This window comes from Lissotriton helveticus, chromosome 8 (genome assembly GCF_964261635.1).
Source record: "Lissotriton helveticus chromosome 8, aLisHel1.1, whole genome shotgun sequence".
Taxonomy (NCBI): domain Eukaryota; kingdom Metazoa; phylum Chordata; class Amphibia; order Caudata; family Salamandridae; genus Lissotriton; species Lissotriton helveticus.
In genome coordinates this window covers 424048267-424069356 of record NC_136069.1, presented here as the reverse complement: position 1 = coordinate 424069356, position 21090 = coordinate 424048267, and the positions used below count along the sequence as shown (strand labels likewise).

At 43.8% G+C, this 21090-nt stretch overlaps 1 protein-coding gene across 3 annotated transcripts in view; it reads right to left on the bottom strand.

Annotated features, from left to right (window-relative positions):
• The window catches only part of DGKH (diacylglycerol kinase eta), a 681607-nt gene that overhangs the window by 395367 nt on the left and 265150 nt on the right, over positions 1-21090 (bottom strand). The gene's annotated exons all lie outside the window — the stretch shown is intronic.

The following is a 21090-nucleotide window of genomic DNA, read 5'->3' as shown; positions in this document are numbered from 1 at the left end:
CCACCTCTTGCCTGATCCACCACAGAACATCTACTTTTGGAGCCAGGTAGAAGCCAAAAAAAAGTTAATGGCTTGCTCCTCATTTTCCAGGCTTTTCTATGTTCTGGGACATCATTGTTCTTCATTTGAAGTATTTGGTCTTTGCCTCACCAGCATTTCAGCCCACTGCTCTTTCCACGCCTCCCTCACCTCCCAGCACTGTGGCACAGCAATATTGGCATGGACTTGCTACAAAATGTCTACATTAAGAAAGCACTTTGCCCATACACTGCCTACCACTGTATAAACACTTATGCAGCCTCACCTATTCCCTTCTGCTCTGTGAAGCTGCAGTACTAGAACATGCACAAAGTAATATTAAGAGAATGCCTTCTTGATTGTTATTATGATATATATAATATTCATTACGCACTACGACTTGTGGCTGGAAATCTGGCACTCTACCCATGCATTCCTAATAAATCCCAATCAGGCAAAGGCTGTAAAAAGCTTCTCCCCAACTTACAGGATTCACTTACAGCCCACACAGCCTCTCAGTGGCCTTCCTGATGATGCATTGTTGCTGGATGACTTAAATACAAAGAATATTTATTGCTTATTTTGGAGCAAGGCAATAAAGTAGCACATTATTGAGCTAAGCGTCTGCCTCTAAAAAACTGGAATGCAAATCGCTTGCCGTGCCAAAAGCCCACTAAACTGCACTAACACTTTGCAATGAGGACGCCACCCTCATTCGGTTCAATCACCATTAATCTTACCTCTTAGACACAAAACGGATTGAAGAACATTTAAAGAACCTACTGCTGAAACTAGACTAATCTATCTCTCTGACAACTGTTTGGTATCTCGCATTACAGAGAGACAGGCGGCGAGCACTGAGAAACAAATGGAGAAAATAAGAGCAGTACGCTGCAACAACAGCTGCAAAAATAGATGCACTGAAAATGTGTAGGCCGCAGTGGCGTAGCGTGGGCGGAGCCACAGGGGCAGTAGCCCCAGACGCAAAATTCTTAGGGGCGCACAATTTTAATAGGGGCGTACACATTTTAAATAAAAGTGAAAGGGTATTTGCCTTGCCCTGGACACTGGCAAGCCACGCTACCCCGATGGACCAAGCTGCACAACTTCTCAAGGGGAAAACCATTCATTTATGTTAGAATAAAATTATATCATCATGAACCATTCCCTCCTGTAAACACAAATGAAAATGTTTCACCATACTCAATTTCTTTGCATCTGTGAGCAATGTAAGATAACTTGAGGGGGCACTTCTAATCCGAAATCCAAATATTTGCCTAATAAGTTCAACTGGTTAGCCAATCATGATATAATATTTTATCACATCAATGTATATGATCACCTTAATATGTTGAATGCTCCTTGTCTTCGCAAATCGTCATTGCATCATATCTGTAATTAATTCAAGTCTTGCTGCTATAGAACTACCAAAGAAGAAACTATTTACGCCCTAGCTCTTGAAGCTTTGCAAGAAAACAAATCAATATAGTGTTTGGCAGACGATCACGCTTTTGTTAGTCTATCAATAGTGGTGAAATTATAGATTCACCATTACAATTGTAAAGCCTGTGGTACTGACTCCATCAGGTTAACACAATTCTGCCCTATGCTCTTCTTTTCTAAGTACAGTATACAAGTTGGGCTTCTCAAAAAGTTCAGATTTTGCACTCGTAAACGTTTGAATGCAGCTCTAGCCACAAAACCTACACATATGGTGCATACGAGTTAAATATATCAATGATATTGGTTTGAAGCAGTCACGAAGTACAACTGTGCTCATGTTCCTTCACGTGTTTCCCACTTCCAAGATGGTAATATTTAAAAAGGCCCGTCTTCCACATAAAACCCAGAGAGGCGTTGGTCCCATAAGCCCAAGTAGGACCATTAAAACCTTAACTGGGCCCCTAGGCTGTGAAACTTTGCCCCAGAATGCAAAAGAAGATTCTTAGTGCTACACCTTCTTGGTAACAACCAACCAAGTGCTGCACATCTTTCCTTGAGTATGGGGCAACAGTGAAGCAGCTGTACATTTTGCTGCGAAATAAATGTTCCTTTGTGTTTTCTTCTAGAGGAATGCCCAGGAGGACATGATGTCTGGGTCATGTATTCTCTTCATCTATAAGGTAATATGCCCAGGACTGTCAGGGGGCTTAGACTCAATTTGTCTGTAGATTAACATGTCTCTGATGGGAAGATGGATTCAGTGTGGGGGTAACCCCACAGCAGCCATGGTCCATACTGATAAGAGTGTTGGGGCTGGGTGGGGTGATTTCGTCAGACGACGACAAGGGAAAACAAATTATTTCGTTTTTCTTCACAATCATTTATCGAATCTCGCAACCCCATCAGCTAGGTGGCTAAAGACCACCTTAAGGGTACATTCAGTCATGCAAATCTAATCCCACATTAACAAAAAAAGGTGTCCAGACCATTTAATGCCTCAAACAACAACCACCTAAAAATTAAAGCAAAGGGACAGCTGTGCATCCCAGCAGAATAAAACAAATGTCAATGTGTTTCGGTGAACACATCCATGCACGAAACACTCCACATAAATCCCTAACAATCTAGGCAACCCCTAGCCAATATATTCTACCACCAAACAATACATGAGTATGCTTCTTTTTTGTGAGACTCTTCATCCTGCCTCACATCAATACAACAAAACAAAACGAAATACAAACTCAACTGAACTGACCTCCTTTAGCCCGCTCAACAAGAATCCGAAGACTGAAAGGGATTCCAGATTATGAAAGCACTTGAAAACATAAAAATCGTGGGAATCGGTGAATAAATGCATGTAACATAGCATATATTCCACAACTGGTATAATTGTTTTTTATTCGTTGAGAGCACACTAATCACTTAGGGGCAGTCCTGCTGCAGTAAACTAAAGTGAACAAATAAAGTTATGAATTTAATTTCATGGGCAAACAACTGTATTTTTTTCAAAACTGAAAAAAGATTTGGTTCAGAAACACATCTAAGACCACCTTCTGCATATTGTCCAATACTCTGAGGTGGGCCGAGAGTGAAATGCCCAATGTAACTATTCTAAGTTACGCAAGTATTCTACCTTACGCAAGCTTCCAGAGCTCCTTCTGTGACTAAATCGAACAGAGAAGGTGACTCCTGCGCTGTGCTAAGGAAACAATTTATAAAGCTAGGAAATGCTCTAAAAAACTGAAAGATTTGTGGTGTCTGCTGGGACCATGTTCATAATGTGTTGCAGAATCCGTGATTTTTATGTGGACAATGTAATGATGTGGATAATCAATTAGATCTGCTCTTTCTTTATACTACATCAAATTAACATGCTGATACAAAATGATGCACTAACTGATGTGTATCACATGGGCTGGCTGTACGGAAAATTAAATAAAATATGCTTTGTCATTTTCTGTTGTCAGAAGAAAATCAATATAAATAAAGTACAAAGAAAATATTCTAACTTATGCGCACCCTCTTACTGTACCAAAGAGCCTTTCTACACATTTCTCTAAAAAAAAAAAAGTTTCTAACATATGCATTCTCACTTACTTGCCTTTCCATAAATTTCTCTCAAGAGGACCAAAGCAAAAAAAAATGGATATTTTTATTTACAACCCCTACTAGAGGCAAAGAAAGAATACATCATAACAAAACCAAATATATATTTTAAATCAAAACCTGTGTATCTGAATATAAAACTCCAAAGACCTCCAAACCTTTAGGAAGAGAGGGCAGATTCTGACAATGCAGAATCTTATCCAAAGTCTGTAGACATGGTGCTGAGTGAGATCTCTCACATGAAAGCACTGGCAGGGAACAAGAGATGCTCCTAACAGCCACTCCTAATGCATTAGATCTCGCATCACTCACAAATTACAGGAATTACTGTTATTAAATTAGTTGTGGCAGAGAGCCACTTACAGTGAAGCAGCAGAGGGATAGCATCCTGCTGAGATTCCTCTGAGTGGAATGGAAACCCAGCAAGATAGATGGTCTGCTTTCACTTCCAAGCCAAGAATTCCCCAAACGGAGCAGAATGGCTTTCTAAAACACATGCTCATCTAATCACCGGTGCTTAACCATCCGGCATAAATCTACAGAACAATGAATGTTAGAGCTCACCACCAATAGCGGCGAGCGTCTAAAAGGCCTTCCTCCACGCCTGCTCATTCACTGATACCCAAGGGCCAGGGAGTGCAGGAGCTCAGAGGTTGGGTACCTCAACCAGACATCATCTTTTACAGACTGAGTCTTTTCAAGACAAGATCATGCACACTCGGTCTCAGCGATACTAAGACCATCATACCGGGGAGATCGGCAACTTCATACCTGGGATGCAAAATTAATACAGTTTTTCAAGATCTCATATATGGAATGGATTTAAGAACCCACGTTTCTGCACAGATTTCCATGCGTAATTTCTTAGTTCTGGACCTTTTGGGGGGGACATAATCCACGAGGTTTCACATAGCAAAATGTTATAGGTAAGAATTGTGACTACAACACATGCGAAATTATCATAGTTAGAATTCCTAAATTGGTAAGAAACATCTGTTTCTGCCAAATAAAAAGTTTTTTGCGAAGTGATATGTGTCACGTTACCAGTTAGTTTGAAGTAGAAGTGCTTATTGGAGGGGATACAAAGTCTACTTTTTCCGCATGGGACTACGGTGTTTCCTAGAGCGAAACAACCTTGCCTACACTGCAGATAGCTGTACGGAATTTGAGGATATAATTATCTAAATGCAAAGGGCCACATGTAGAGATTAAAGGAAAGGAAATGTCTCTAGTTTCAGGATGAATGTCTAAATATGTAGTGGGATCCTCTGGTTTAATTTGCTTCACCATAGGAATAGTGAGGTGGGGAAAATTTAGTCAATAGATTATAATGCATATTCAGTTCTTTACTACAGAAAACGGAACTTTTCCGTTTCCCCCAAACTCTAAACGAGGACCTTCGTGAGAAAATGTGCTTGCAGAACAGGCACTGAAATGCAAACCATGTCTGGAATATGGTCCAAGATTTATGCTCCTCCACTAAATTAGAAAACTGATGCTGTTCTTTAGCTCAATTTGGCACCCCAATTCAGACCCAGCAATATGCAAATCAGTCTTGCCCCTGTTCCTCATGGGAACAATCCAGCCCGAACTGCAAAGCAAAGTTTTCCTGGACCAGAAATAGGGTAACACCCCTCATCAGCCAGGCTATCTTGAATCCAGTGACAAAGTGAGTGAAGGACCCACGTCTGGGCATACCCTGCTGATTTAGGGCAAACAAAGCAAACACAAGGAGATGATGGACAGAGCACTAAAACTTTTCAGACACTCCCCTCCCAGTCACAGATATGGGTTGAATCCATCATAGTTCTTTAGCTCACTTCACCACCCCAGTTCAGACCCCAGCCATCTGCAAATCAGTCTTGACCCTGTTCCTCATGGGAACAGTCCAGCCCGAACTGCCAAGCCAGGTCTTCCCTGGACCATAAACAAGCATCCTGGGACAAGGAAACAAGGAGGCCCTATCAAAATAAAGGTGCTGAAGGTGTAGCCAGGATACTTCCTACCACACAGTAGTCATACACCAGAGTCTCTGCGCATATCGCTACTCAATAACAGTGATGTAGGTAGCACTTATTTAGGAAGCACGACTCCTCTCACACATTACAAGAGAACAAAGACCTCTATTTGAAGACTGAAAACATCTCAAATGTATACGGTAAATTAAAATTGATTTGGTTGTACGTAGTACGCCATATACCAGTAAGTGATGAAGATAAACAAGGCACAAACCAAACTGCATGGCAGCAAGGTAAGTTGAATGTATCTGGCAGTAAAACACAAACAAACAGAGGGGGAGAGGATGTAGCCTTACGGCTAGAGTCTCGGCAACGACGCTCAACATCCTGTGATTCTGGGAAAATCACTTAACCTCCCTGTGCCTAACAAAAATGAATGTGTCCATTTGTAAGGAAACTGGTGCTCATGTAAGGTGCTCTGATACCTGATATCTTTGGGTCTAGTTCACGATATAATTATTATTATTATTTTTAAACACAAAGATAAATGCAATAGATCCTGAGCCATTTGAGAAGCTTATGGGTGGTGAGGGCCTAAGAAAGGCAATCGAAGAAGAAAGAAAGCTAAACCACAGAGACATTTAAAGACTGTAGAAGAAAAGACTAAATGAAAATAATGTGAGCACCCAGCCAAGATGTATCGGGGATTGAGGTCAGATAGCAGTGTATAGGAAATTAAAAAGGACGCGGGCCGCATCGTGTTTTATAATTCCAGAAAGAATGTGACAGCATAGTGGAAAACTGACATAAGGCGATCAAGGGTGAATGGGAGAATTCAAGTTTTGGAAAGAAATCAGCTTGAAATTTCCTTACATTAATGAACTGAGCAGAGCATGCCTCAGTGACAGTCGTTCTGTGCTTTGAGAAAAACAATGAAGGGTCAAAGATGAGGCAGAAGGTACAAGAATACATTTGGTAGCATGCAAATAGGATTAATTACCTGGATGATGGGGAAAAAAAGGAGGCACAGCGAAGAAAAAGGAAGGAAAACAGCTCCAGTTTGTCATTATTAATTCCCAAATAGTGATTTGTAGCCCAGTAAAATCTAAACAAGCATTGGCAAAGACAATATGTCTCGCTATGCAAGAGCTATTGGCTTTGCCAGCTTGTTTTAGTGATGCTATACACTAGCGTGGCAGCTGTTCAGCATGGCTAGAAGTTAGTGACATAGAAGAGAGAGGTGTAGATTGTCGTAGAGTGAAATGGCGTAGAGTAGAGTGGCATAGTGTCATGTATTTGAGTAGTAGAAAGAAGAGTCGCATAGCATGGCGTACAATGGATTGGCATAGTGTGGACTGGTGTAGAGTACATTTGCATAGAGTATTGCAGAAAGAAATTGCATACAGTGAAGTAGCATTGTATTCAATGGCGTACAATGCAGCATCTTAGAATGCAGAGCTGTAGAGTACAGTGGTGCAGAGTGGAGTGGTGCACAGTAGAGTGGCTTAGAGTACAGTGGCATAGAGTACAGTGGCATAGAGTACAGTGGTATCCAGTGAAGTGGCATAGAGTGGTGCAAAAAGAGAGTATAGTGACATTGGGTGCAGTGGCATACAGATCAGTGGCGCAGAGTGGAGTGCTGCAGTGGCGTAGAGTGGAGGGATGCACAGTAGAGTGGGGTAGAGTGCATTGGCATAGAATGTAATAGAGCACAGTAGAACGGCTTAGAGTGTGGTGTTGCAGAGTGCTTCAGAATAGAGGGCAGTGGTGCAGATTAGAGTGCAGTGGCGTTCAGTGGAGTGAATTGGCATTGAGTGTTGCAGAGTATAGTGAGTTAAGAGTGCAGCAGCATTGAATTCAGTGTTGTACAATGCAGTGTCACAGAATGCAGTGGCATAGATTAGAGTGGTGCATAGTAGAAAATAGTGGTGCAGAGTGTAATGGTGCAGAGTGGAGCGGTGCAGAGTGAAGTTGCATAGAGTGCAGTGTCAGAGTGCAGAGTGGAGTAACAGAGTGCAGTAGCGTAGAGTAAAATGGCATAGTGTGCAATGGCATAGAGTGGTGAAAAGTAGAGTATAGTGTTGTAGAGGAGAGTGGAGTGCTTCAAAGTGCAGTGACAAGGAGTACAGTCTTGCAGAGTACAGTGCATGAGAGCAGTGGTATAGACTATAGTAGTGTAGAGTGTGGTGGCAAGAGTGCAGTGATGTGGTGTAGTGGCGCAGAGTCCAGTGGCATAGAGTAGAGTGACACAAAGTGGAATAGAGTGGCACGGAGTGCAGTGGCACCAAATAGACTGTTTCAGAGTAGAGTGAAGTGTTGTGGAGCGGAATGGTGCAGGGTAGAGGCAAGTGGCATAGAGTGGAGTGGTAGTGGCATAGGATGCAGTAGTGCAGAGCAGATTAGAGTGGTGTACAGTGTATTGGCATAGAGTGCAGAGGCATCAAGTGCAGTGGAGTAGAGTGGCCTAGACTGTAATGGTGTATGTGCAGTGGCCAAGAGTGCAGTGGAGTAGAGTGGAGTAGAGTAGAGTAGAGTGGCCTAGACTGTAATGGTGTATGTGCAGTGGCCAAGAGTGCAGTGGTGTAGAGTACAGTTGCATAGAGTGCATTGAAATAGAGTAGAGTGGTGCAGAGTAGAGAGGCAAAGAGTGGCATGGTGTAAAGTGGAGCGGCGGATTTGAGTGCCGTGGAGTGGTGCAGTGGCGTAATGAAAATTAAGGGGGCACCCCTGCCACGCACACGGAGGGGCACCCACTCCGGATTTAATCCGGAGCTACTGGGCTTGAGTACTGTGCTGAGGGGGGCCCCCCAATAGCGCGCCCCCCCCCCGCTCCGCCGGTCTGCGGGGGCCTGTGTTACGCCCCTGGAGTGGTGCAGAGTGGAGTGGCCTAGATTGGAGAAGGGTGGAGTATGCAGTGTGTGGTAGCACACTGCCATTACAGACCACACATTTTCATTTGGAATTACACTAAAATCTATACAAACATAGTCTTATTAATAAAACTATACTGCGATCAAATGATAACGTGTGGAAATTGCATATCTAGTGCATGGTGTGTTTTGAACATATTAAAGTACTTGTTTCCAACACACCTGAGAATTATTTTTTTATTGCTTAATTTGTGCTTTGTTAATTTGCATATATTCTGAAATACTCACAGTTCATTTAAATGTTGTTGTGTGCAAGAAAAAAAACCGTTACCCTACTCCCAGTATACAGGAAAATCGTCACATAAATCCTCTCTGTTTGAAGAGAGAAAGCAAAGTAAACCTCAAGGTCTCTCAGAAGACAGGGCCTGACATTTGATCACGGTCTTTGAATGCACAGCAAATGTGACAAGATAAGCACAAGATTTACAGGCCTGTTATCAGAAAGGAACACTGTGGAAGAATACAAGGAGAGGTAGTGTAAAAAGGCTTTTCTCCTTGAGACGGAGGAACTGAACCTGGACAGCCTAAATCAAACGAGGACAGCAAATAGAAAGTCAGAAAATGTGAGTTACAAACCACCAAGCCAATGATAAGCAATAAGCGGAATCATTCACAGGGAAGCTTTATGAATGTCCCCAAGATGTTTTTGGGCAAATCAGACAGTTGCGCTGTCTGGTAGGCTTCAACCTAGAAACAGTAGTCCAAGCCATTTGTAAGAGGAGGACAGTAAATACTGGTTAGCCACAAAAACAACTGTAAGTCAAGAGGAGAAGCAATGAGATCGAAAGGCCTAGTTAACAAAAAAACTAAGTACTCAATACTTCTGGTGTGCAGCAGTAAAGAGAATTTGCAACATATAATTTTATTTGACCACCAAATAGTTACTTCTAATAACTATAATTTATTATGTTCACTCCAAACAAGAAGGTAATCAGTGTACTACATCGATCCTACATCCACAGAATTAAACTGTTGTGGTTTCATATTACAGCATATAATAAGATATATTTGAATGTATTTGTTATCATACTGAAATAACAAAAGCTGTTCAAATTACCATCGAGCATCTCGGTGGTAAAACCTGTGAATATATGCACTGTAGCCAGCATGTTTTATTTTAGTTAGCTTGCACTTTTAAAGTAGGACATGTGACAGTATTAGGGTTTTAAAACAATATTGACTAGGAGAACCCACAGAAAAAGAGTTCCTCAATTAGGGAAATTGATCAAAAAGATGCGTGATGGGCTCTACAGTCAGGCATTGTGTCCCTGCCACAACAGAAGCAAGGCCAAGGGACCTTCTGAAAATACTTCATGTCCGCTCTCTCTTCAAGCAAATCTTTGTTTGTGAATGTACAAAGAGAAAAGAAATGTTAACGACCAAGATTAGTGATTCCGGTCAGCATGTGTAGCACTACATCATTGTAGATGTTCTCTGGACCAACTGATACCTTTGTGGTTCCACAAAGAAAAACATGACGCAATTGAGTTCCATGACAGTAGCATCTGTTACATGGCTAGTAAGCCGGAAAACGGTGGTAGCAAACAGTGTATAAGAATAAGCTGTTATGTTTAACCTCTCAAATTTAGCACATGTGAGATACTCTTGGTAGCATGTAGCTATTTCTATTTAAGTAAAATCACTCAAGTGTATGACACCATCAAATCATTAAATTACGAAATTAGGAACTTCACAATAGTTTTCTTGAACTGAGCACATCCAGGAAAGGGGTCTATTTGTGTAGTAGCGAGGTATTATTTTGGCTTCCTAGTTCTTGTACATTATGTTCTCTCTTCTCTTTGTTCAGACACCTTCCACTACTCTTCCAGCAGGTATGTGACTGGGAAATGGCCTCACATCTACTTTTTTTTAAGTGCCAATTGAAGCCGACGGGATAGTCCCTCCGCCAAGCTCAGGTGTAGCCTAGGGAAGTGTGAAAGGCCACATCCAAATTGTTACATTTAGACTGACATCTCATAAGAACAAATACTGGTCATCTTCAGCATTGCCATGAGTCAGATAAAAAAACACCCCTGACAATAGCTGCCTAACCCAGGAACCCCAAGCCAACCCAATAATCTAAAGACTGAATCAGAACATTCATAACTTTCTCACTCCACCATATTTTAGTGAGTAGACTGAGACTGGTTGTTCTCTCACCATAGGTAAAATCAAATGATTGTTGGGTTACAGTCCTGTTTTCTTATCACATACTTACTACCAGGGGTTAGTTTGAGTTAAGCTTTTTCTATCTCAGTTAAAAAAAAAGGAGCAGAGCAATATGTTCAGAAAGTTATTGCCCAAGAGTACATAATTTGTCTCAGAGGCCGAAAAGGATAAAAAAATAATGCCTTCCGGTTCCATCGTTTTCACCTTGCTCATTACACAACAATGGGGGGCTGAATGGTTCTGGTCGCACACTCAAGGGACTCCTCTCACCAAAGGAATACCACTGTGCTGTGGAACCTACCCATACTTTAAATACAGAGCTCACAGCCTGCCCTTTTTGGCAAAGGATTAAACCCCAAGCCAGGATTAAATGTCAAGTTTCGTAATGGGCCAGCTAAAGCTTTCCCACTGTCCCTTGTATAGTGGTGGAGGTTGGTTATTTGTCGCCGCCCACCTCAGTGAAATGCATCCCATACGGACAACCATTTATTTTTATTTGCCAATCCAGATGGATTAGTAAATTAAAAAACTATGAAAATGAAGTAGCATTATGTATGGAGTGGAAGGGTTGGCAGCAATTTGTCAGGGAAGCGGGTGGAGGAGGAAAGGAAAAGCAGCACATGAGGGAGGGAGCAATAAGGAGGGCAGAGAGAGAAGCACATGAAGGAGAACAACATGTTGACAAGGAGAGATGAATCGCGCGAGGAGAGAAAAGCGCGTGAGGGAGACAGTTGGAAAACACATGTATTCTCATGGAGTGCTTAAGCAAAAAGAAAAAAGTAGTTTCCTAAAAGTGAACAGTTGAAAGACACAAGTAAAGAGGCAGTGCCCTAGGAGAGGGACGAACACAAGATGGATAAGGCAAGCCATTGAATAAGTAGCAAGCAAAAGAGAGTGACAGAGGCAACAAGGGTAAGCAATGGACCCCGCCATTAGTTCTTGCTAAGTTGACAATAGGTCATTACAACCAGCCAACTGTGCTTCCTAGTGGGCCCGACCCAAAAAGACTAGGCACAGTTTATTAAAACGAGAGCCACAACAAAGGATCAAAGGTGAAAAAAATGAAGGGAAAGCACAAGAAAAAATATGCAATCCAGGAAAAGAAATTAGGGAAAATATGATTGTACGTATGCCTTTAGTAGCTGGGAAGAAAGCAGGGAGTTAAGAGCTTGCACTTGTTTTACGTGACTGTCTAGAATTGAGTTAACCCAGATGTCCCTTTGAAACTATGGCTCGCGACTCCTCAGGCGCGCTCTTTTTTTCGTGCAATTGCGTACATAGGCAGCTATAAATATACGCAGAAATGCTCTGCAGTCCATATTCCCCGCACACATCTGGAACAAACGTTTCCCGGGTTGAGAGGCCTTGTCTGTTATAATTTAGGAGAACAAAATGCCTGGCATTGAAATTTACCACAACTCTCATTTGAGCTAAAAATACGCTGCAAGTTTCTGCAACGCATGACTTTCAACCGCTGCTATAAATAGAGTTCACAGGCATGTTTTACAACAGGAATCGCGGCACACACAATGACGCCAATATTTTTTTATTACCAAGTGAGGGAAAAGCTATCTTTAAAGCTGGAAAGGGATGGGCCAGGGGGTATGCGAAATTACCAACAAGGTTCTTAACGAGGCGGGCGCACTTTATATGTTATTTGACCGAATTAAGAAGAATCAGGGGTTCAGCACCACGGCACAACAAAAATACTATTTTTACACGCCTCCCCCCCCCCCCCCAAAAAAAATCTAATGCATGCTTCGGGCATATCGACAGGTCAATTAGTCCAATCTGCATTATGAGCTTCTTTTAGTTCTGCTCAAAGATACAAAAATGTGACTAAAATATAAGCGGGCTCCTATGAATTCCTATGCTCTCACCAGCAGTAAAAGATGGGAAGTACTGTTAGCGCCACGATTCCTCTAATGGAGAAAGAGCGCCCTTAAAACATTAAATCACTCTTAAATTAGATATCGCTTTTTTTGCAGAGTATGTGATACATATGAGCCACCACACACACCGAGAATGACCAGATCTTCAGCATGACCACATCCCACCCAATGTCATTGGCCACAACTGCTCTCTTCATGGTATTCTGGCTGGTTTCTACAGTCACTGGGCTTAATCCAGTTAGGTTCCGTGTACAAAGCAATGCGCAGAGTTACCTTTGTAGGGTCGAACAAGGTCAAATGACAATATTTTTGCTGTCCTGGGCCTAAAGAGAACATCTGGGATCCTTCTACTGGTGCCAGCAACCGAACAAAGGGTTTCAGTCCTCCAGGTAAAATGTCATTTTGCCGCTGGAGTGCTACATATCATTAGTACAAGCGTCATTTTCAGAATTTTTCTGGTAACTTGGCACCAACTGGTTATGCTACCCTAAAATGGATTCCTTAACTGAACTTTTGGACACGCTAGCACCAACTGGTGGACTCTAAGCAGAAGATATTTCTTGTCTTGACCTAGAACAGGGAGGAGGGGGTGGAACATTCACTGTGTTAAATTCAACTCAGTCTTACAATGGTGTCCCAGATCTACCAATAGCCAGTGCAGATTGAAATCCACGACAATACGGAGGCATAGTTTTAAAATTGATAGTCATCAGAGAGTACAATGCAAAGCAAAGAATTGGCAAGTCTTTTTGTTGTCCATACCACTTCATTTCCAAGATGAAAGCGGCAAACAATGGGCTTTAAAGTGAAAAGTAGTAAGTGATGCCACTTGTGGGGCATGAAACCGCACTTGGATTACACTGCAGCATTCAAACTATAAATATATGAAAAACATGTATTGGTAATGCCAACAGGGTTCGCCATTTTATAAGCCAATGGGATTCTTCACTGACTGGCAAGTTGTGTCTCTAGCTGGGTGAGTGTCTGAGTGAGAGAATGAGTGATCTATTTGGAAAGATGAATGAGTGACTGGATGTATGAATTAGTGAATGAATGGATTAGTAACGAACCAGTACACCGAAATGTTGCAAGATTATGCCATGCAAAGACAGAGTTGCTCTTTACAGGTCAATAAGCAACACAAAATATACCCATAGCAATTTGATTTTCTTTACATTTAGATATTGTAAAGATTGAGCAACTTAAAAATTGTGTAAACATGTGGACAAAAGCCCCAAAAAAAGTAAAGAGGCAGAGAAGTGGTCTACTTTTTACATGGATGTGCACAAGCCAAATCCTTTCACAGTGAAGAGAGTCAAAGGCTGAAGTTGGCTTACTTACTCACTTATGCTATATGCTATGGTGACGGGAAGCAAAACGTGAATGACATTTGAGCGGATCAATGATTTGATTTGATTTTTGGTTTTATATATTGCTCGAACGCCCAGATGAGTCTTGGCGCGGTTGCTGTCTTATGTGCTCCTGATTACTAGCGTTTGAACAGCCAGGTTTTTATTGACTTCCGGAAAGCCAGGAAGTCGGGCATTTCCTTATAGCCATTGGTAGGCTGTTCCATAGTGTAGCTGTTTTGAATCGAAAGCTTCTGCCACCCCAGGTCGTACGCTTTGCTCTTGGAAGGGATAATAGCATTGCGTCTGAGGATCTGATCTTTCTGCCTGGGGAGTAACAGGCAAATTTTAGTTGAAAATAGCTTGGTCCTGAGCTATGCAGTGATTTAAAGGTTATGCATAAGGTCTTAAACTTCAAATGTTTTGCTATAGGTAGCCAATGCAGATTGACCAATGCTTGAGCCGCCGACTTATGTTTTGGAATTCCAGAGAGAAGTCGAGCAGCAGCATTTTGCAGTGTTTGAAGCTTTTGTAACAACGTTTTCCGGATGCCAATAAAGAGGCCATTTCCATAGTCCAACTTGGCCAATATAAGAGAGGTGACAACTGATTTTTGAAGTTCAGTCGGGATGTATGGACAAATCTTCTTAATTAGTTTTAGTGTATAAAATACAGATGATGAGAGTGCTTTTACTTGATGGTCAAAGTGGAGTTTATCAGCAAAGATAACGCCCAAGTTCCTTCCCTTCTGTGCTGGCGTTGGTAAGGGTCCCATATTCTGAGGCCACCAAATTGGCGACCAAAGGGATTTATCCTTAGCGGATAGTAAGACCTCTGGTTTATCCGCGTTTAATTTTAGGCAATTTGTTTTCATCCAATGATCTATTTGGACAATACAGGAGTTGAATCTAAGGCCCACTTCTTCCTGATCTTTGGAGATTGACACCACAATTTGAGTGTCATCAGCATAGGACACTAATAAGATATCTAGGGACTTAATAAGTTTGACCAAGGAGGCAACTTACAGATTGAAGAGGGTATGGCTCAATGAAGAGCCCTGCGTACCCCACAGGGCAAACTGAATTGTTTTGACGTAAAATTGCCCAAGGCTACATGGTTTGTTCTGTCAGTTAGAAAGTCTTTAAGTAGAGTCAGAGCTGCGCCTCTTATTCCCAACTCTGTTAGTCGATTGATCAAAATGGTGTGGTTGACGGTATCAAAGGCCGCCAAAAGATCGAGTAATATTAGGACGGCTTGGCCATCACTATCCACCTGAGTTCTTTTGAGGCGGTGAGCAAGGCTTTTTCTGTATAATGTGCCTTTCTAAAACCGTATTGGGAAGGGTCCAGCACATGATTACTGTCAATACATGCCATAAATTAGTTATTTAGTGCTTTTTCCAGTAATTTGGCCGGGAAAGGAAGTCTAGAGATGGGCCTGTAACTGCTGGGTTTCTGGGGGTCAAGAGTGCTATTTTTCAGTAGGGGCAGGATCGATGCCGCCTTCCATTTGGAGGGAATATGTCCTGTACTGATCACTTGATTCAGGATTTTAGTAAGCTAGTAGGGACCCTGATTTGCATGACTTTATAAGTTTCAGAACCTGCTCTTTGTTAGGGGACGAGAACCTATCCAAAATTGTAGGGGAGTTGTTCAGTGGTGGCATAGACTCTTCATTGAGTGAGTGATAGGCTTTATTTCGAGTTGCGTGGTAACTGGGAGGCAGGCTCTGCTTCAGGCAAACTGGGGAGTGAAACTTTATTGTCCTGGGTCTGCTTTGGATCTCCTAATTCGAAGCAGTGGTGAAGTTGGCTTTGAGGCGCCCTGGCTCTTTTTGGAGGCATTTGAGGCTGAAATATATTTGCTCGTGTTGTTGCTGAAAGAACATTTGAACTTGGGGTGCTGCAGCGTTAGGTGGTGTTGTTGCCTGCTGAGTGAGAGCCCTTTTCCTGACTCTGGGTCAGAATCAGCATTACGGTGGAACTTGCCTGCTATCACGGAGGGGACCGCGAGTGAGACACGCACAGAAACATCCCCAGGACTACATCTCCCAGGAGTGACTCTGAGGCCCACACCTGCAGCGGGGCTTGAGCACCGCCCCCCTGCTGACGCCTGAGAACACCTCGCCGCACCCGCTTCGCGGGTGCCGCAGCGTTAGGTGTTGTTGTTGCCTGCTGAGTGAGAGCCCTTTCCCTGACTCTGGGTCAGAATCAGCATTACGGTGGAACTTGCCTGCTATCACGGAGGGGACCGGGAGCTAGCGCGAGTGAGACACGCACAGAAACATCCCCAGGACTACATCTCCCAGGAGTGACTCTGAGGCCTACACCTGCAGCGGGGCTTGAGCACCACCCCTTAGCTGACGGTATATATTGCGTACCCTCACCCGCTGCGCGGGAGCGTCCCGGGAGAAGCCCGGGACAAGGGCGGGACCGTCTGAGGCCGCCCGAGGCCGGATTAGACTGGGCTGGGCCACCCCTCTAACTACTGGCTTATTTTACCGTCTCCAGAAAGGTATTTGGACTATTGCGTGGACTCTAGAGCAACACCATATTGCTGCATTATCGGGACATTTGTTTATTGTTCTGCAAAAAGAATTGCTTATGCCAATGTCTACTCGCTCTGGGAAGGGAAGGCGGGTTGGGGGAGGTTATGTTAGTGGCACGCTTGACCAATTCATTACCCGAGCATACTCGATTCTTGAAAAGGAAATCGCTATGACAGAGCGCCGTATTTCGCTCGAGCCATTAAATCGCAAGCGTTCTTCCTTGGGGCCCCTAGCACTGGCAGTCTCCCCTGTTAACACTGACGAGCACATTGTTGGTGCTACGCACGGTACAGCACCGCCTAATCTGTGTACTTTAAGGGCCAGCCTGGATAGAATTAATGGTTTAGAACATCCCAACCAGTCGGATCTTCCGACTGTACTGGGGTTTGAAACATCGAATGAGGGATATCCTTCTGTTAGTAATACCACAATCCCTGATGGCACTCCAGCACAACTAGAACCTGCAATGCTGGAAGGTCCCAGAATACCACCTACTAAAAGGAAAAGAGCTGCAAGTGGCTCAAGGGGGGCTAGTCTCAAGACCACTAAAAAGTTTAAGGCAAAAGTCCATAAAGGAAATGAGAAACCACTAGGTTCAGGAGGACCAGAGAAACCTACGCCTTCAAGAGAAAGTGGTGAATCTCTGACTGGTAGCCAGACCTTGCGAAATCCAACCGAAATGGTAACTATTAACCCAAAGCCAACCCCAACAACAGGAAATTTACCCCAAATTCCCCCCACTGCCCAGATAGAGCAAATTATGAAATCTTTGATACTTCCTGTACTCAAGAGGGTGAAGTTATTAGCGGAGAGGCTGGATAGATTCGAGCAAGCCACACTAGATAATTTCTTCTCCCTCAAGACGCTAATAAAACTGCATTCCAAGAATAGGCAGGATGTGTGTGATTCTAAGGAAAACCAACTGGTAGACCTTACACTCACGGAGGCGAGGGTACCGATTAATCCTGAGCTAGCCTCTGGGCTCATGCCCGGAACAAATACTGTAGTGCCAGCTGCGCCAACCCACTGTGCACAGCAAATTGACAATTCCAAATCTACCAATAGCTAATGGGGCAAAAGGACCCTGTCACAGTGCATCGATGCAGAGCAAGGAAATTAATACCACCTTAAGTAAAGCCGCTGGACACAGTAGTAATCTATCCGTACCAGTCTAAAAGCCCATGACGGCTAAGTTTGATAACATTAACGTACCCCACATTAATCTACCGCCCGAATGCCTGCCTTATTCAGTCGTGCTCACAGGAGTACCACAGCTTAAGGCTGGCAAACTAGAATCATACAATGAGCTTGAAAACAAAACCATACATTGGTTAAATGGAAATAGACCACTCCCAACTCAACTTGATGGTCAGATTCTACATGTAAGAAGGGTCAGTTGGGTTGGTAATAGGTCTAAAGATGTCTCGGGGGATTGCATTTTGGTTAATTTCAGGGATACTCGGGTCGCAAGGTTTATTTGCAATCAACATCATGGCCAAGACAGCAGAGGAATAGGCACACATGACCCAAGTTATTTTCACTTGCAATCTGCGTATCGCCAGATTGCTCGCCATTCCCTCTGGGGAGGGAGGCAAAGTGGTCCTTACACTAACATCCATCAAACCCATATGAACTTTACCCCAAATGGAGGCCTAGAACCCCTTGGGATGGACTATGGCTACTGACAGTGATTACTCCAGAGATAATGCGCCAACAACTGTAATGGATGGCATCAGGTCTAGAGTACTGAGGAAGCCTAGTAATTCACCCGGGGCTTCCCATACTCTTGATAGTGCTTTCTCTCCAGACGTCTCTGACCCTAGAAACAGCCTAGTATTTGATATTATATCTACCCAGAATAGCTCCACATCACCTAGCAAGGCCCCTTCGGAACAATTTAACAGGCTGATAGATATCCCGGGCCCTCGTGCTGCCATCTTGCCGTACCCGACAACAGAGCCCATTAGGGCCGAAGGCAGTTACCCCTTAGCACCAACTAAGCCTACTCCGGTGCAAACCGCTGACGAGACTGCTTTTAGGATCCTTAGTTGGAATATAGCAGGTATCTCGAGGAAATTAGATCTACCCGAATGGAATACCCTGGTCGAGTCCTTCTCGATTTGCGTCTTCCAAGAGACCTGGAGTATGGAGCCGTGCTATAAGGTTGGCCATACTACCTATTTTACACCGGCACTTTCCCCCCTACAGGGAGAGGCAGCCCCTCAGGAGGTCTCCTTATATGGGTTAGCATCTCTCTGGGTTGCCAGATTTCTCAGAAGCAAACTAACTCTCCAGATATATAAGAATCTCAGTTAGGGGGCCACGGAGAGGGCGAACATTAGAAATATTTAATATCTATGCAAGGGGCACAAAAGCTGGTTCTCCATCTCCGACAGTCACTATTTTTGAGAACGAACTCAGGCAGTGCCACGATAGCATGCATGTCCTGGTCACGGGGGACTTCAACTGTACATTTGAGCCCCTCGCGGCGGAGGACATTTTGGATATCTCTGAAGAGGACGCCAGGATGGGTATACCCGCATTAACAATCCAACCGATAAAGAGGTGGTCCCAACGGGCCATACAGCCGAACACCTTAGCCCTGGAATTCGGCCTAGGGGAGGCAAATGGCAGAACCACCTCAGATCCATCTGGAGCACATACATTCAATAGAATCAATCACTCCTCAAGGATTGATTAGATCCTCTTGGACTCCAAGCTTTGGAGCTTCATGCAAGATATGGAAGTTTTGCCCACCGTGGACAGCGACCATAACTTACTTTCTCTCACTCTACACCCTTTGTGGACTTGTACAAATGGACCGGCTGAACCTCCTAAACCACTGTCAACTCTAGAAGTTTGTCCATCAGACTGTGGGAGGCGCCTCAAATGGTGTAGAGTTGCTCTAGATGAGGGGAAAGTTCAGAGTATAGGGGCCATCTTGTCAGTCGCTGGACACTGTTGTCGCTGGACACTGTTGCCCTGGACTATTCGGAAGCAACAGTGGTTTTTTGTTACACAATTAAGGCATTGGAAAACCTATTTCTGGTACCAAAGAGAGGTATTGCACAAAAGGAGCACCAAAGGCTTAAGGGCAACCCAGGCTGGTACACAAACATATGCAGACTAAAGAAATCAGCATTAGTCAAAGCAGTTAAATGCAAGTGTCTAGAGCTGATTCAGTCGGCTAGAAAAGATTATAAGCAGAGCATTGTGGAGGCGAAAAAAGAGTGGGAGGACCAGTACTGGCAAGCTTTAAAAGAGGCCAGTGCTGGGAGGGATTCTAGCAGTTTCTGGAACCTTATAAGAACTAGGAACAGACCTGTTAACACTCTTATCACATGTAACATCACTGGTGAAACGTGGTTTAACCACTTCTCTTCATTATATACGAACCATCTGGATGAAAGGCAGGGGCCGAACACACTCACCTTAACGGTTCCCTTAGGGGAGTGTGAAGGCCACCCTTTTACAGTAAAGGAAGTGGAAACGCGATTGAATCCATGGTGCCACAAATAGCAGCAGGTCCGGATGGTATCCCCGGAGATCTGCTCCGTCTCGATCCCACCCAATGTGGGAAGCTGATCTCAATTTTACTTAATGCCATTAGCATTGGTGCTGCAATCCCAAATTCATGGAAGGGGGCAGAGGTCGTCGCAATTTATAAGAAGGGGTGTCGGGACGACCCTGCCAACTACCACCCAATAAGCCTAATTGACTCTACCCAGAAGATCGTTGGCAAGGTAAAACTTGGGAGACTCTCACAGTGGGCTGATGATAACAAAATCTTATTGGATTATCAAGCAGGATTCAGGACTGGCACAGGGACCATCGAACAGGCATTCAGATTACTGCTTTTATATTGGAAGGTGGTCTTAATAGGCAAAGGCAGTCTTTACCTCACGTTTATCGACTTAAAGACTGCCTTTGACCTGGTACCCCGGGATCGCTTGTGGAGGGTATTGTCCGAAATGGGGTTCCCGGGGTATATTTTGTCACTACTAGTGAGGCTCCATGCTGGAAACTTTGCACAGGTGAGGTTGGGTACACAGGGTCAGAAGACTAACAAAATACAAGTGAATAGGGGTGTCCGTCAGAGATGTGTCCTTGCCCCCACTCTGTTCTCATTATATGTGAACGGAGTGGTGGAGCATCTGCTGAAAAATCCATCTGATGCACCTTCCCTGGCGGGCAAGCGAATTCCAACTCTCCTATTCGCAGACGATACCCTCCTCATCTCTAAGTCCCCTGTGGGTTTACAGAGCCTCTTGGATAGTTTCCAGTCCTTCTGTACTTGCAGAGGGCTTATAATCCATACCGATAAGACAAAATACCTGGTGTTGAATCCCCCAAGAAAACTCGGTCGACCCCCAGCCCTGAACCTTGTGCCCCTGGAAAGGGTTGCGGAATTTGATTATTTAGGCATCCGTTTATCAGACACAATGCAGTGGAAGAAACACTTACAAAAGATGTTACTCAGATACAAAAGGGTAGTGGGGGCACTCCTTAAAGAGCAGCGCTCTTCCTCAACGAAACCAATCGCCCCGGTTATTGACATCTACAAGGCGAGAGGTGTCAGCTCGGCCCTTTACGGGGCGGAACTGTGGGGTACAACCAACATAGAGCCGCTTACTAGATCTGAGAATAAATTCTTTAAGGACTTAATGAAACTCCCACA